Source organism: Vulpes lagopus, chromosome 6, assembly GCF_018345385.1.
Source record: "Vulpes lagopus strain Blue_001 chromosome 6, ASM1834538v1, whole genome shotgun sequence".
In the NCBI taxonomy this organism is placed as follows: Eukaryota; Metazoa; Chordata; class Mammalia; order Carnivora; family Canidae; genus Vulpes; species Vulpes lagopus.
Window position 1 is genome coordinate 62,967,796 of NC_054829.1, and position 14,720 is coordinate 62,982,515.

The 14,720-nt window shown below is 36.1% G+C and overlaps 1 protein-coding gene across 1 annotated transcript in view; it reads right to left on the bottom strand.

Annotated features, from left to right (window-relative positions):
• NUBPL (nucleotide binding protein like) overlaps window positions 1-14,720 on the bottom strand; it is a 216,033-nt gene that overhangs the window by 164,064 nt on the left and 37,249 nt on the right. The gene's annotated exons all lie outside the window — the stretch shown is intronic.

Genomic DNA, 14,720 nt, shown 5'->3' on the forward strand with positions numbered 1-14,720 from the left:
GTTCTCTTTACTAGTTTCCAGTTTATCAGCAACATAGCCAAGTAAAGGAAAACAAAATTCACTATTTCCAAATATGTCTCTTTTTTTCTTCTTCGCCCCTCCTATTTCTCCTTTGATAGGTTAAATCAATCTGTTACTGGTTTTTCCATATACAAGCAAAAAGAATGTTAATACTAACTATGTCTTTGAGCTATGTTTCACAGAGACTTAGAATTCTCCTCCCTCTCTTTTTCCTGGCAAGATAAAATTCTTAACCCCTCAAAAAAATATTTTTTTAATTAAATAATCCCTCATCTTCCATGTTATCTGCCTATTTCCAGACACAAAATTACTTTTTAAACCTTGCTGTCTGGTTCCTATTATACGTAAAATAAAGTACATTCAACATTTATGTTTCTAACTTTATACTAAAACTGCAGTTCTAAGAAAACCATTTAATGTCCCTGTGTGACTCACGGAGCCTTAGAGGACTAGGGATTAAAATCTTCCTCTACCAAAATCTCAGTTTACTGTAAAATAAATGAGAGAATAGGAAGAACACTTTAACAGAAAGGTAGCATATAAAATTTAGGTTTAATGCATTTAAGTATTAGCTTTAAAAAAGGAGGAACTTTCAATGAGAAATTCTGACCTGTTTTTAACTTCTTTTTAAACCATAAACAAAATAATTTAGTTAAACTAATACAGAATTAAATTTACTACAGATAAAAAGATTCTCAAGTGAGGGAGATTAAAACCTTAAGAAATGCAGATAATTGTTCATACTATCATCTAAGGGTCTGCTAATGCTATTACTATTGAAGTAAAGAAACTGAAGGGACTCCATTCTAGAAAAGTTCCATTTTTCTAGCAGTCCCCATTTACTCATAATCCATATTTGTCTCTGAATAAGCCAAAGAAGTTATGTTCCCACTTAAAGGGAAACGAAAGTTAATCATTCTCTGAGCTTTGTCCTAGGCCCCAAACAACTGATAACATCTAAGAAAAGCTAGATCCCAAACATATTCCAGGACATTAGCTTTGAACAAACCTCGGCTGACACTGGCAGCAATACTGCTACCTTTGCTAATTTATGAAATAAGCTTATTGTTCACCTGACATTTGCCTTTGATGGGACCCTACCCTGGATTCCCAAAGGAACACATGCCCTAGATCTCTTTGCAATATAAAATCCTGAGCCCCAAGCAACATTGAGACTCATTCTATTTTCCTTTACAAATTTCCCGGACAGACCAACAGCTATTCTCTGTCATTCACACTATTCAATAAACTCTGCTTTTACTTTCTCCAAGAGTTTGATTTCTATCCTAGGCAAAGTCAAGAATCCTGTTGGCTCGTCCCATGAGGATCCCCCCCACTCTGGATCCTTGGACCCAGGCTGCCTACATTAATATCGTCCTAGAATTTCACCTCTTTTCCATATTTTTTTCTCGTGATACTTACAAAAACTTAAAGCTACCACAAAATGACAAATGTCAATAAAAACAAAAATATTCTAAGATTTTTTTGTTATTTATATTAATGTTGGTTTTATAATAACTTGAAAAGGCTAGGTCCCAGGTTTTGAACTGATTTCCTAAAAATAAAATCAAGTAAAAAAATTTAGCTTTAATTTTGTTTTCATGAAACAAGGAAACAAGTGGGTGCTTACAAACAAATGGACTAGAGTCAATTTTTGTATCACTAGATCTTCAAGGTGCCCTCAAATGCTAAGGAGAATCTATCATCTATTTGCCCTGTCCCCAGAAGAAAACCATGCTGTCTAAAGCTGGCATCAAGGCATCAAGGTTCAAGACAAAACTGATCTGCCCTAAAATTTGCTGTGGTAAAAAAACAGATTTTACACATACCTAGATGGCTGTTAATATACATAATCACATGAGAATACAGGGAGCAGCCACTTGCATGCTCACACTCTCTTAAAAAAAAAAAAAAAAGAATAAAGAGAGGGAGATTACAAGATTTTAGAGTGCCTGTTTCCTAGAAAATGGAACTACAGATAAGAAAAACTCTTCTATGTGTTAGGTTCTCTGCATACTCTCCGTAGTAGTAGTTACTACTCACTGATCTAAATTTAGTACTAAGGCTTACATATATCAAAAAGGAAACAGAGAGGAAAGTATGAAGATAAGGTAAAAGAAAGGACAAGAGGACAAAGGCAGGGATGGAGGGAGGGAGGAAAAGATGGAGGAAGGTTATTCAGCAATGGTTTATTAAGAACCTGGATAAACTAGGCCTCTATATAGCCAGCTCTGTGGACAAATCAGAGTTGAGAGTTTTAGAAAGAAAAAGAAAAAAAAAAAAAAAGAAAGAAAGAAAGCTTTTAAAAAGCATGCCATCCTAAACTACCCAAATAAACATCTAAACTTCCTTTAATTATACCTCCTCATTGCTTGTACTCCTTCTTGATGCCACCCACCCTAAACATTTTACTTACATTTCTTCTTGACTCCTCATAGAAACCCTGCAAGGTAGTATTATGCCTACCTATGGATGAGAAAGCTGGGAAACTGCCACTCAAATTTTTATATATATAAGTATTCTATCTTAGAATGAAGCAGAATAAGAAATTAAACACAAAAATACTAACTTCATAAATCTCCACTAGAACTTTATTTAACATGATCAGACTAAAAAAGGCTTAGATATAGAGGCAAGGGTCAGCACATTTTTCACTAAAGGGCCAAACTGTACTATTTTAGGCATTGTGAATCATATGATCCACAACTACTCAACACTACCACTGTAGCACAAAAGCACAAACAATATGTTCATGAATGAGCATGGCTGTGTTCCAATAAACCTTTATTTACAAAAACAGGCAGGATTTGGTACACAGGTCACAGTTTGCCAACTCTGATTTAGAGAATAAACTTTTTCATGACCAAGTTATTCCATCACCCAACAATCTAATTTTGGTTTTGCCAAGAGCAGGTATGACATAGTCATCTCTTTTAATGTCAGAGGAGCTATCTCATTAAAGATTACTTCCATAACTTAATCGGGTAGTTTTTAAAAAAAATAAAGAGCACATTTTTCATGCTGTTTCACTGGAACTAAACATGTATTACTTAGATTTTATATATCATGAATAAAGTTGTTGTCGATTAAACAAAACATCAAGCCTATATTAATTAAAACGTATTGTACTTAGAGTTGGCATAGCTCCTGGACCAGTAAAATTACCATAGCTACAAAAATTAGCTTAAACATATTTTCACCTCTAGAACTGAATAATGTTCAAAAGGTCCCAAATAAACTTCATTTGTTTTTCATAATTTACTCCATTATTTTTAAATAGGCTCCTATTATAGGTATATAATAGTCTTTTAATTTAAATTTTCAAAGATGGGGATGCCTGGGTGGCTCAGCGGTTGAGTGTCTGCCTTCGGCTCAGGGCGTGATCCTGGAGTCCAAGGATCGAGTCCCACATCGGGCTCCCTGCATACAGCCTGCTTCTCGCTTCTCCCTCTGCCTGTGTCTCTGCCTCTCTCTCTCACTCTGTCTCTCATGAATAAATAAATAAAAACTTTTAAAAAAATTTTTTTTCAAAGATGGTTTAATACTGTCAGAACATAAATGAGCAAGACAGAAGGCTATAAATAAATAAATGCAGCTGGCTATCTAGCTAAGTTTTATGAATCCTTTCTACCTCATTCCTCCTGAAATAATTGTATTTAGTCAAGAAAACTTCTATTAGGACTTTTCTTATATTTAATTTTGCCAGGCTTAAAAGAATAATCACTACAAAAGCCTCACCAAATATACAACATATAAAATATTAGCAAAAATAAATATAAACTATTATAAAGCATGATTGCTCAATATTCAACATCATAAACGTAACCTAATATGTGGGTATCCAACATTATATTCTTTTTCTGATTCTCCTGAAGTTCTCAAAGTCTACCAGATGACATAAAATAAGATAGATCAAACAACAAAATACTATTTAGATTTTGGGATTTGTTTCTTTATAATTCATATTACCCTGTGAAAGCTAAAAGGCGGTAGATATACTCAGAGTGATTATACTGTTTCATTATCATCTGCTAATAGATCTTACCAAAAAACGTCAGAAGGATCTCATCAAATTATTTCTGAGCAAACACTCATTTAAGATTAAGACCTACCTAAAGGTTATTCTTTCCAGGGAAGTATCCAGTTAAGAATCAGGCAGCCCCAATGGCTCAGTGGTTTAGCGCCGCCTTCAGCCCAGGGCCTGATCCTGGAGACCCAGGATCGAGTCCTGCATCAGGTTCCCTGCATGGAGCCTGCTTCTCCCTCTGCCTGTGTCTCTGCCTCTCTGTCTCTCTGTGTCTCTCATGAATAAATAAATCTTTAAAAAAAAAAAAAAAAGAATCCCATGACTCCCTGCACATTACATTTCACTTAATCTTGAACAGGCATTTGGAATTTAGAGTTGAGTCAAGGCTCTTTCTTTTCTTCCTGCCTCGCTTTAAGTCAAACTGCCATTCATAAGAATTTCAATCTCTTGGTAGAGAAAAATATGTTTCTTAACTCTATTAGCTAAGATTAAATAAGAATCTGTGACAAGAATGAATGGTTAAACAAGGTGACAAGAAAACAATTTCCTACTATTTATCAGAGGACTGTCTAAATCTTCAAGTTCAGTAAAGAAAGAAGAACAAGGGCACTGTCCACTTTTTACTGATAAAGAAACAGATCCAGAGGTAATGGCAGAGCTGGGCCTAGAATCCAAATCTCTCTCCAATACAATAAAACCTAACCACTAACAATCACCAGCCATTCCCTTTTATCTCTCTCACCTCATCCTCTACTCTTCTACCCCTTTTCACTCCACTCCACAGACACTGCCCCCTTAAAATATCTAAAATAAAGCACACTAGGCATGCACCTGCCTTCTGCAGTTGTTACTTCAGTCTAGAATCCTGTTCCCACAGATAGCCACTCGATTCTCTCCATTACTTCCTTCCTTCAAGTCTTGACTCAAACATCACCATGTAGTGAAGCCTTCACTGGCCACCCTATCTAAAAATGCAATTCCTTCATCATTATACTGGACATTTCCCATTCCATTTCTGGATTCTTTCTTCTTAGCACTGACCAATATTTAACATCCGATATAATTACTTATTTGTCTCATTTATTGTGTCTCCCCAGTAGAATGTTCATTCCATTAGCATAAGGATTTCTGTATGTTTTGTTCTACTATACCTAGAACCTAGAACACTGTGCAGTCATAGAGATACTGTGTTCCACCCCAAGAAATTCTAATTCTTGGGGGGTAGGCTGGGGTCCAACAAACTGTATTTATAACACTCTGAAGTATAGGATGACCACAATGTAAAAAACAGTAATACAGATAATACAAGAAAGAGTAAGACAAAATTTATTTTGCTGTTAAGGGCCCAAGCCTTGGAACCAGCAGTATCATGGTAATGGTAATTTATAGTAAGCAGCAGTAACACTGAAGAGTTTAAAGTATATGTATATATAAAAGAGTAGCTAACATTCTGCCATATGGGTGAATAGTCACATACTGCATGAGATATATATATATATATATATATATATATATATATATATATACACACACACACACACACACAAAAATTATTCATTGTTTATCTGAAATTCAAATGTAACTGAGTGGGTGTCCTATATTTTAATTTTCTAAATCTAGCAACCCTACCCTGGCATCTCTCCTCAACAGTGCAGTCAGAATGATTCAGTTGAAACATAAGTCAGATCATGAGTGCTCAAAAGCCTCATGATGTCCCTTCCTTCCCTCATTTCACTCATGCAAAAACCAAAGGCCTTATAACAATTCACCAGACTCCACATCATCTAGCCAATTCCCCATCTCCCTATCTCCCAATGCTGTTAATTTCATCACCTATCATTCCCTCCACTTCTTACTCAAGTAGTCAATTGCCTTCTTACTATTCCTTGAATAAAAAACTAGACATGCTCCTACCTATTAGCCCTTAAACTGTCTGTTCCTTTTGCCCGACATAGTCTTCCCTCAGAGAGTCACAAATGCATTCATTCATCTCCTTTAACTCTGCTCAAATATCATATTTTCAATGCAGCCAGCCGTATTTTAAATCGCAAATCCACTTTCACCCCTTAAGTACACTGCAATCCCAGATCACTTTTACCACTTTCTACCTTTTTTAGCTTACTTATGATGTTTATTATCTATTTATTGTAAACTCCTTAAGGGTAGGGATATCCAAAAGCACCTAAAACAGTAAACATTAAATAAGTATTTGTTCAGTGAATGGATGGATGGATGGATGAACTAACAAATGAATGAACAAACCTCCACTTATTCCTCTGCAGAATATCAGGATGGTTACTATATGATCCCTAATGTCCCTCTTAAGTTTTAATACTCCATGAGTTCATAAAAGTCCCTCCTCTAATACTTCTATACAAACATTTTAACTTACAGGATTTAAAATTAGATAATGTAGGGATCCCTGGGTGGCGCAGCGGTTTGGCGCCTGCCTTTGGCCCAGGGCACGGTCCTGGAGACCCAGGATCGAATCCCACATTGGGCTCCCGGTGCATGGAGCCTGCTTCTCCCTCTGCCTGTGTCTCTGCCTCTCTCTCTCTCTCTCTCTCTCTCTCTGTGACTATCATAAATAAATAATAAAAAAAAATAAAAAATAAAAATAAATAAAATTAGATAATGTATATAAGGCTAAAAATACTCTGGTGTCGAAAAAAGAGTCATATTTTTGCAACCTATTCCTAATCACTTTTCCCCATGAAAATCTATGTCATCTTCATTTTTCTATTGATCTCAAGTCCAGAAAAACAGGACTTCAAGAAAGAAAATCTAGTGCAAAGAATGGCTATAGTGGGCTACTATAAAAAAATATGATAAAAATACACTAGATAAATCTTTAAAAACAAAAGCCACAAACATGGTATAAAAAGGCTCATTCAAAAGAGGGCAATTTTTAAACTTTTAAACCTGCTCACTAACAAGATTAGGTTCAATAGAGTTTCAAATATAAAAGTGCTGCACTAGACTTTTGTTGTGCTTCTTTTTCCTTTCCAGAACAAGATAAGTAACATTATTTTTTTTAAAGATTTTATTTATTTATTTGAGACAGTGAGAGAGCACAAGCAGGGGGAGCAGCAGAGGGAAAAGGAGAGGAAGGCTCCCTGCTCAGAGAGGATGTGGGGCTCAATCCCTGGATCCCGGGATCATGCCCTGAGCTGAAGGCAGACATTTAACTCACTGAGCCACCCAGCACTCCTATAAGCAACATATTTTTTTAACAAGAAGCAATTTCCTTACATTCCACATTTTCATCTATTAACAGAGACAGTAAATCAGGGGAAAAACAATTAAGATTAAGAAAAGAAAAACCTGGGGCAGGCCGGGTGGCTCAGCGGTTTGGCACCGCCTTCAGCCTGGGGCATGATCCTGGAGGTCCGGGATCGAGACCCACGTCGGACTCCCTGCATGGAGCCTGCTTTTCCCCCTGCCTGTGTCTCTGCCTCTCTCTTTCTCTCTGTGTCTCTCATGAATAAATGAATAAAGAATCAAGAAAAGAAAGAGAAAGAAAGAAAGAGAAAGAAGAAAGAAAGAAAGAAAGAAAGAAAGAAAGAAAGAAAGAAAGAAAGAAAGAAAGGAAGGAAGGAAGGAAAAAGAAAAAAGAAAAGAAGAAAAGAAGAAAAGAAAAACCTTAAATCTTTGGCCTGTATAATTCAAGGGGAAAGAAAGTATTAATGCCCTTAGTAAAGTCTTCAAATAGAAAAATTAGCCTACTTATCAGCATGGTAATTCATAAAATGCAGAAAACGATACTTCTACACTAACCCCTAAAAATAAATCATCTTATTTGTGACATCAACCAATCAGTTTTGTACCAAACTCCAAGCCTACCAACCTAGAAACCTGATCAAACAAGAACCTTTCCCAAACCAGATAAAGTACTGCAGCAAAAGCAGTGAAAACCAACATCAATTCCTTTAGAATGTACTTAGCAAAACTGCAATGCAGGGAAAAGCATTTACAATTCTGAAAACAGCTCCTCCAAAGAAAAGCAATACAGCAATCACAGGAATTGGATGTGAACAGAGCACTCGATCCAACCTCCAGACTCAAAATCACAGGAGCCAAGCAGCTGGTTTAGAAACCCATTTCTTCACATACCCACTGCTCAGTGGCCCTTCTAACTGCCCTACTGAGGATTAAGGGCCCTCCTTAATTCCTCAAGGAGATAGGATGGGGGAAATAATTTACTGAGAAAAAAAAACTGAGAGAAGTAAAATGAACTGGTGAGAGCCACGTTAGGGAGGAAACAGGAGAATAAGAGGAAAAAAATAGATTGTTCTATGAGAAAGATCTGGATAACTTCTTATTGGACAGAATCAGATCCTGAAATTTAAAGGATGTGCAGCAGCTTTGCCACTAGTATGTTATATGTGAAATGAAAGTAAGGAAGAATATACCAAATGTAAAATTAGGGTAAGAGTTCTCTTTCTAACTTATAATCAAATTCAGCAACTTCCATGAACAAAGTGAGAGACTGAATTACTGGCAGCAAGCTGCATTTTCCCAAAAGAAATTTAAAAGGTAGGCCAAAGCGTACTGAGGAGGAAACACACAGCCAGTAGATTCCTTAGAACTATTCAAAATAAAATTGCTACTGCTTCTAATTGAAAATCTCAAAGCATGTTATGCATAAAGCTTCCTGAAACCATGTAGAAAATAGAGAAGAAAAGCAGTTTGAGGCTTTTTACCTATCTGAAGATCATTTTATAAAACAGTATTTTTATTTTATCTTGGTGTGTGAGTGTGCTGTGTTTTGTCTGTGTGCTTATGAAGGAAGGAAAAGAGCAAATAAGGAAGAATTCCTAATAGAAGACTGGCGTTAGGATCTAATTTAACACATGTCCACTCCTTTGTTACACAATTAACTTTTTAAAATTGCCTTATCTTTCTTTTTTTTCTTATTTTTCATTTCAACATTTGATGCTAAGTTCCTTACTCAGTACTCTGAATTATTCTTATAAAAGATACTACAGAAGTAGACACACACGTCTCAAGTCAGCGAATACTATTAATATGCGTTAGTGGTTATCATTAGCAAACATTATTGTTTCTATTTTCTATAAAATGTGTGAACCTTGGGGATTTAGATAATTTAATCACAGACAACATCAAGATCATGAGTTGGGATCCCTGGGTGGCGCAGCGGTTTGGCGCCTGCCTTTGGCCCAGGGCGCGATCCTGGAGACCCGGGATCGAATCCCACATCAGGCTCCCGGTGCATGGAGCCTGCTTCTCCCTCCGCCTGTGTCTCTGCCTCTCTCTCTCTCTCTCTGTGACTATCATAAATAAATAAAAAAAAAAAAATTTAAAAAAAAAAAAAAAAAAAAAGATCATGAGTGAAAAAACAATTATGAAAAACCCTCAAGGTACCATTATGATCATCACCTAAAAAAGTGATGTTACAAATTAACAGATATGCTATATTCTTATACATATATAATTATATTTAAAATTATATAGCATATTATATAAAAGTTACAAATTAATTTGAATCAAATAGCTGTTGTAGTATCTATTTTTAAATATGTTACCTCTTGATGCGATATTTTAAAGATCAATAACAGATTTTTTCAAAATATTAACACCCTATTCAAAGTTCGAAAATTGTTAATTTATTAATTCTACTGCCAAGCAGCAAAGATGTTTTTCTGATAAATGAAAATCAACGTTACTTAATACCATATGAATCACATAAGTGATCACTATTTCTAGGATTTTTTAAATAACTGACATATTAAAACTATAATAGGGGGGATCCCTGGGTGGCTCAGCGGTTTAGCGCCTGCCTTCAGCCCAGGGCGTAATCCTGGAGTCCCGGGATCGAGTCCCACATTGGGCTCCCTGCATGGAGCCTGCTTCTCCCTCTGCCTGTCTCTCTGCCTGTCTCTCTCTCTCCCTCTCTCTCTCCGTCTCTCATGAATAAATAGATAAAATCTTAAAGAAAAAAGAAAAGCCATAGTAGAATGCATGAAGAAGCAATCTAGGATTTGCATCACTAAATAAATGGGTGGTTGATTATAGATAAATTGCTAACCTCATTGAACTTCAGTTTATTATCTGTAAAATAAAGATTAAGAAGACACCAACCTTACAGGAATGTTGTGAAATTACAGAGCAATGTGAATTTATAAAATTTAAAGAACAGCTAACAATTATACAGTACTACAGGCCAGGCACTTTCTAGAGACTTTAGGTTAGCTTATTTAATCCTCACCACAACCTTTTGAAGCAGGTTTATAATAATCTTCAATGAAAAAACCCAGGCACAGAAAGGTTAGTATCTTGCCTGAGGTCAGGCAGCTTTAAGTACAGAACTGGGACACAAACTCAGGCAGCAGGCCTTCAGAATTCACAGGTAATACTACAACATGCAGTCTCTATCCAACAAGACAAGTCAAATTCCTAATGCAAAGTAGTTCTCAATGTTAGTGCCTTCCCTCCCTTCCACAAAGACCCCTCTATGCACTGAAACTGTAAAAATAAGCATTCATTCTCAGCAAGTAGTTTTTCCAAAGACAACCATCCAAAACAACATTCTCATTATTAACCCAGGCAACTATATAAGCTTTGAGAATAACAAAATGATCTTTAATATGCAATTATTACTTTCATCTGAATTGATACTGTTTTTGCTTTATAAGAGCAAGAATTTTTGTCTAGTGTCAAGTTTTATATGAGAACATTGTGAAAAATAGCCTCTATTAAATATTAAGTAACATATTTCACAGAAATTGGATTTAGCGTTTTTGGTGTATTAGCTGATTTTTAAGTTATATACTGATATAGATTGCACAGAACAGAAGCAGCCAAAAATGCAGTTAAGAAAATAAACAAAGGTTCATATGCTCAAGACTGGAAGATACCTGGCTGGGCCAAAAGGAAATCAGCTATTGATAACAATGGTTATTAAGCACCAAGAGAAGCAATTTATTATCATCTGCTTTTTGTTGTAGCTGTACAGAAATCTGTGTTCTTTTGCTAATTCAAATGTGTAGTACTAACACACAAAAATATAATGAGTTAATGAATCTACGATGTGCCAGTTATTATGCTACAAATATTACATATATTTCCCTATATTTTACAACAGCTCTACAAAGTAACTATTAATGTTAGCAAGCCCTGTTCCTCCACTAGAAACCTCAACAGTTAAAACCAGAAATAGGCAGGACTGCTTAACCCCTGATCTAACTAAAAACCATTGTGCTTATTTCTAACTGCATTTTCTTGAGGCATTGACAAGACATTGTGCAACGACCAGAACATTCCAACCACCAGACCAGAAGAGCCCTGATAGCAATGGAATGCCTAAGCCACACACCACACGTGCTCTTCCCATGTACATAACTGTGGGCTGAACACAAATGGATGCCGCCCCACCCCCGCCATGATCATGCACCTCTGCCTGCTCTCTTGGCATAGCCCCCGGAGCCTCTAGATGTCCATCTTGCCGGCAGAGGTGGTTAAGGCTTGAGCCTGCCACCTATCCTGGCTGCCAACACCTGAAATAAGTTTCTCCCTTTCTCTTTTCCAAATCCTCATCTCTTGAGTGACTGGCTTCTCTTGTGACAAGTTTATCTGAGTTTCTTCAGCAACAGTGTTGGCAAATCCACCCAGGAGCTATACTTTCAGCTTGTCCAGCCCCATCAGATTACCCAGGATAGAATGGATAGAGCAGGTTACCCAGGATAGAGCAATTTTCTGAGTTAGCGACTGTGGTATATCATTAAGTAATGTTAATATTACTTTATAATTATAATTATTACTACATATTTCACAGGTGAGGGGCCTCACCTCTGAGGAGTGCCTTGCCCAAGTTAACACAGTTAATAAGTGAAGAGCTGGGATTCAAATTCAGGTATGCCTGAAACCAAAGTCCACACTTTTCTTACCAAATATTTCAAACCTAGCTATGTATCAGAATTACCTGGGGATCTTGTTAACAAAATTGATGGTCAAATCCCAGACCTAAAAATATCAATTCCCAGAGATTCTGATTTAACAAGCTCCCCAGGTGATTCTTATGCTGCAAGCTGGCACTGGTCCTAGCAGTAGCACTTAAAAAAACCACCATGCTACCTCCACTGCCTCCTCCTTGTTCCATTCTATTAGTGATTAGAAAGTGAGACTAAAGGGTCCTAAGCATCAAGTCTTATGGTCAAGAAATGTTATTAATAGAGTAAGGACTCAATTCAATTTCAAATTGTGAAATACATTTTGGCAAATGGCACCACCATCTTTTCATTCACCCCCAAAACCTAGAGTTGTCTGTAATCTCTCCTTTTCTAATCTGTCTCTTAAATGTGTCTTGTTCTTTGTCTTTTTTACTACTAACTAGAGAATATTAGCATCTGCAGACACTATCTGGTTACTAACCCCCTGAAAACCCCTGCTCCCCCCCCACTCCGCCCCCATCTTTTCAAAGGCAGAATTCACCTCCCACTTTTAAAGTGGAAGATGTCAGATTCCCACTTTCTCTTGCAGCTAAATCACAGTCATGAGATCCAGTCCTGGTTAATGAAACTTCAGAGTGCCTGATGAAAGTTTTCTTCCTTAACAACAACAAAAAAAAAAAAAAAAACAGTAAGAAAGCACACTCTATTTCTTCCACTTGATGACTGAGTGAGACAGCCATCTTGTGACCATAAGGATTAAGCCAAGAGAAACGCAGAAATGCTACCTGATATAGTTGGGCTGCCTTTTAACCAACTCTATAACTTCCACATTTCTTGTTATATGAAATTTAAAAAGAAAAAAACTATTTTTAAGTCAATTTTAGTTGAAAAGTCAACTCTCACTTTGGCTATTGTGACAGCATCCCTTGCCTCCCATCCCTTGCCTACCTCCATTGGATTCCCCATAAGCCCTCTGGTCCCAGTATACCATACACTGTAGCCATACAGATTACTTACAATCCAAACACTTTAAAATTATCTCCTACCATGACCTTGCTCACAAAATTTCCTCAACATAGAATTTTCTTCTTTTCTGCTATTTTTCTACCTGCCAACATTCTACCTAATTTCCAAAGTACTGCCTCTGCTCAAAACTGGAATTAATTTCTCTCCACTATGGTATTAACATACTGTTTATGCCCACCAACTGCTATGCTTGCTGCATTCTTCCTCATATGTAAATAAATATGTATATCTGTCTTCCCCAAAAGACTAGAAGTTTTGTAAAGGTAGCATCCATGAGTAAACACAGTGTCTGATATAAAATGGTCCTTGGAATATTCAACTGAATTTGTTAGAATTATTTAACATCCTCAACTATGTTGTTTAGGAGCCAAAAGGGATGGACACTGTATTTTAAAGGGAAAGAAAAACTGTAACAAAAATCTTTGGGGTATTTGTCAAGATTATTTTTTGTGGAACCTCAAAACCTTTTGAACTTAGATTCAAAATAAAATGTTTTAGCTATTAATTGCTAAATAAGAACCAAAAAAAGAAGGTAAAGTCTTGCAAAATGCTTAAAATACTTACTCATATATGCCAAATCATCTCTACTCTTTTATAATTAAAATGACTTCTTAAATTCTGTTAGCCAGTAAACTGCCCAGCTTTAATCTCATTATTGTTTTAGTTTTATCATTTAGTTTTAGAAAAACTAGTGGGAAACACAATTCAAAACCACAATGGGAAACCACTTCACATCCATAAGTATAACTATAATCAAAAAGAGAAAGTAAGTATTGACAAAAAGGATATTAGAAAATTGGGAATCTTCTATCACTGCTAGAAGAAATGTAAAGTGGTATAAATGTAAAGTTTAGAAATATTCTGGCAATCCTTCAAATGGTTAAACATAGAGCTGTGACATGCCCCAGCATTCCTCTGCTGGGTCTATCCCCAAGAGAACAGAAAGTCTTTGTCCATACAAAAACTTATAAATGAATATTCATAGCAGCATTATTCATAATAGCCAAAAAGTAGAAACAACCCAAATTTGCATCAAATGATGAAACAGATAAATAAAAAGTGGTATATCCATACAGCAGACTATTATCAGCAAAACACAGAAATGAAGAACTGAAATATACAGTACGGATTCATCGTGAAAACATAATGCTAACTGAAAAAAGCCAGTCACAAAAGACCGTATGTTGTATGATTCCATTTATATGAAATGTCCAAACAGGTAAACCTCTAAAGACAGAAAATAAATTAGTAGTTACCTAGAACTAAGGGTACATTGGGAAACAGAGGCTAAGGATACAAGGTTTCTTTTTCAAGTAATGAAAATGTTCTAAAATTGATGGTAATAGATGCAATTTTGTGAGTATACTAGGAGCCACTAAATTATACACTTCAGGCAGATGAACTATATGGTATGTGAATTTTATCTCAAACTATTAAAAAAATTGGTAGGAATGAAAAATACAATAGTCCAAAATCCTTGGGATGCAGCAAAAGCTACAATATAGGCCTACCTCAAAAAGCAAAAAACCTCAAATACCTAACCTGACACCTAAGGAGCTAGAAAAGAAAAAAACAAATCCCAAAACCAGTAGAAGGAAAGAAATAATAAAGATTAGAGCAAAAATAAATGAAATAGAAACTAAAAACAGAAAAGAACAGATCAACAAAACCAGAAGCTGGTGCACTAAATGATCAACAAAAGTGATAAATCTTTAGCTAGACTCATCAAAAAAGAA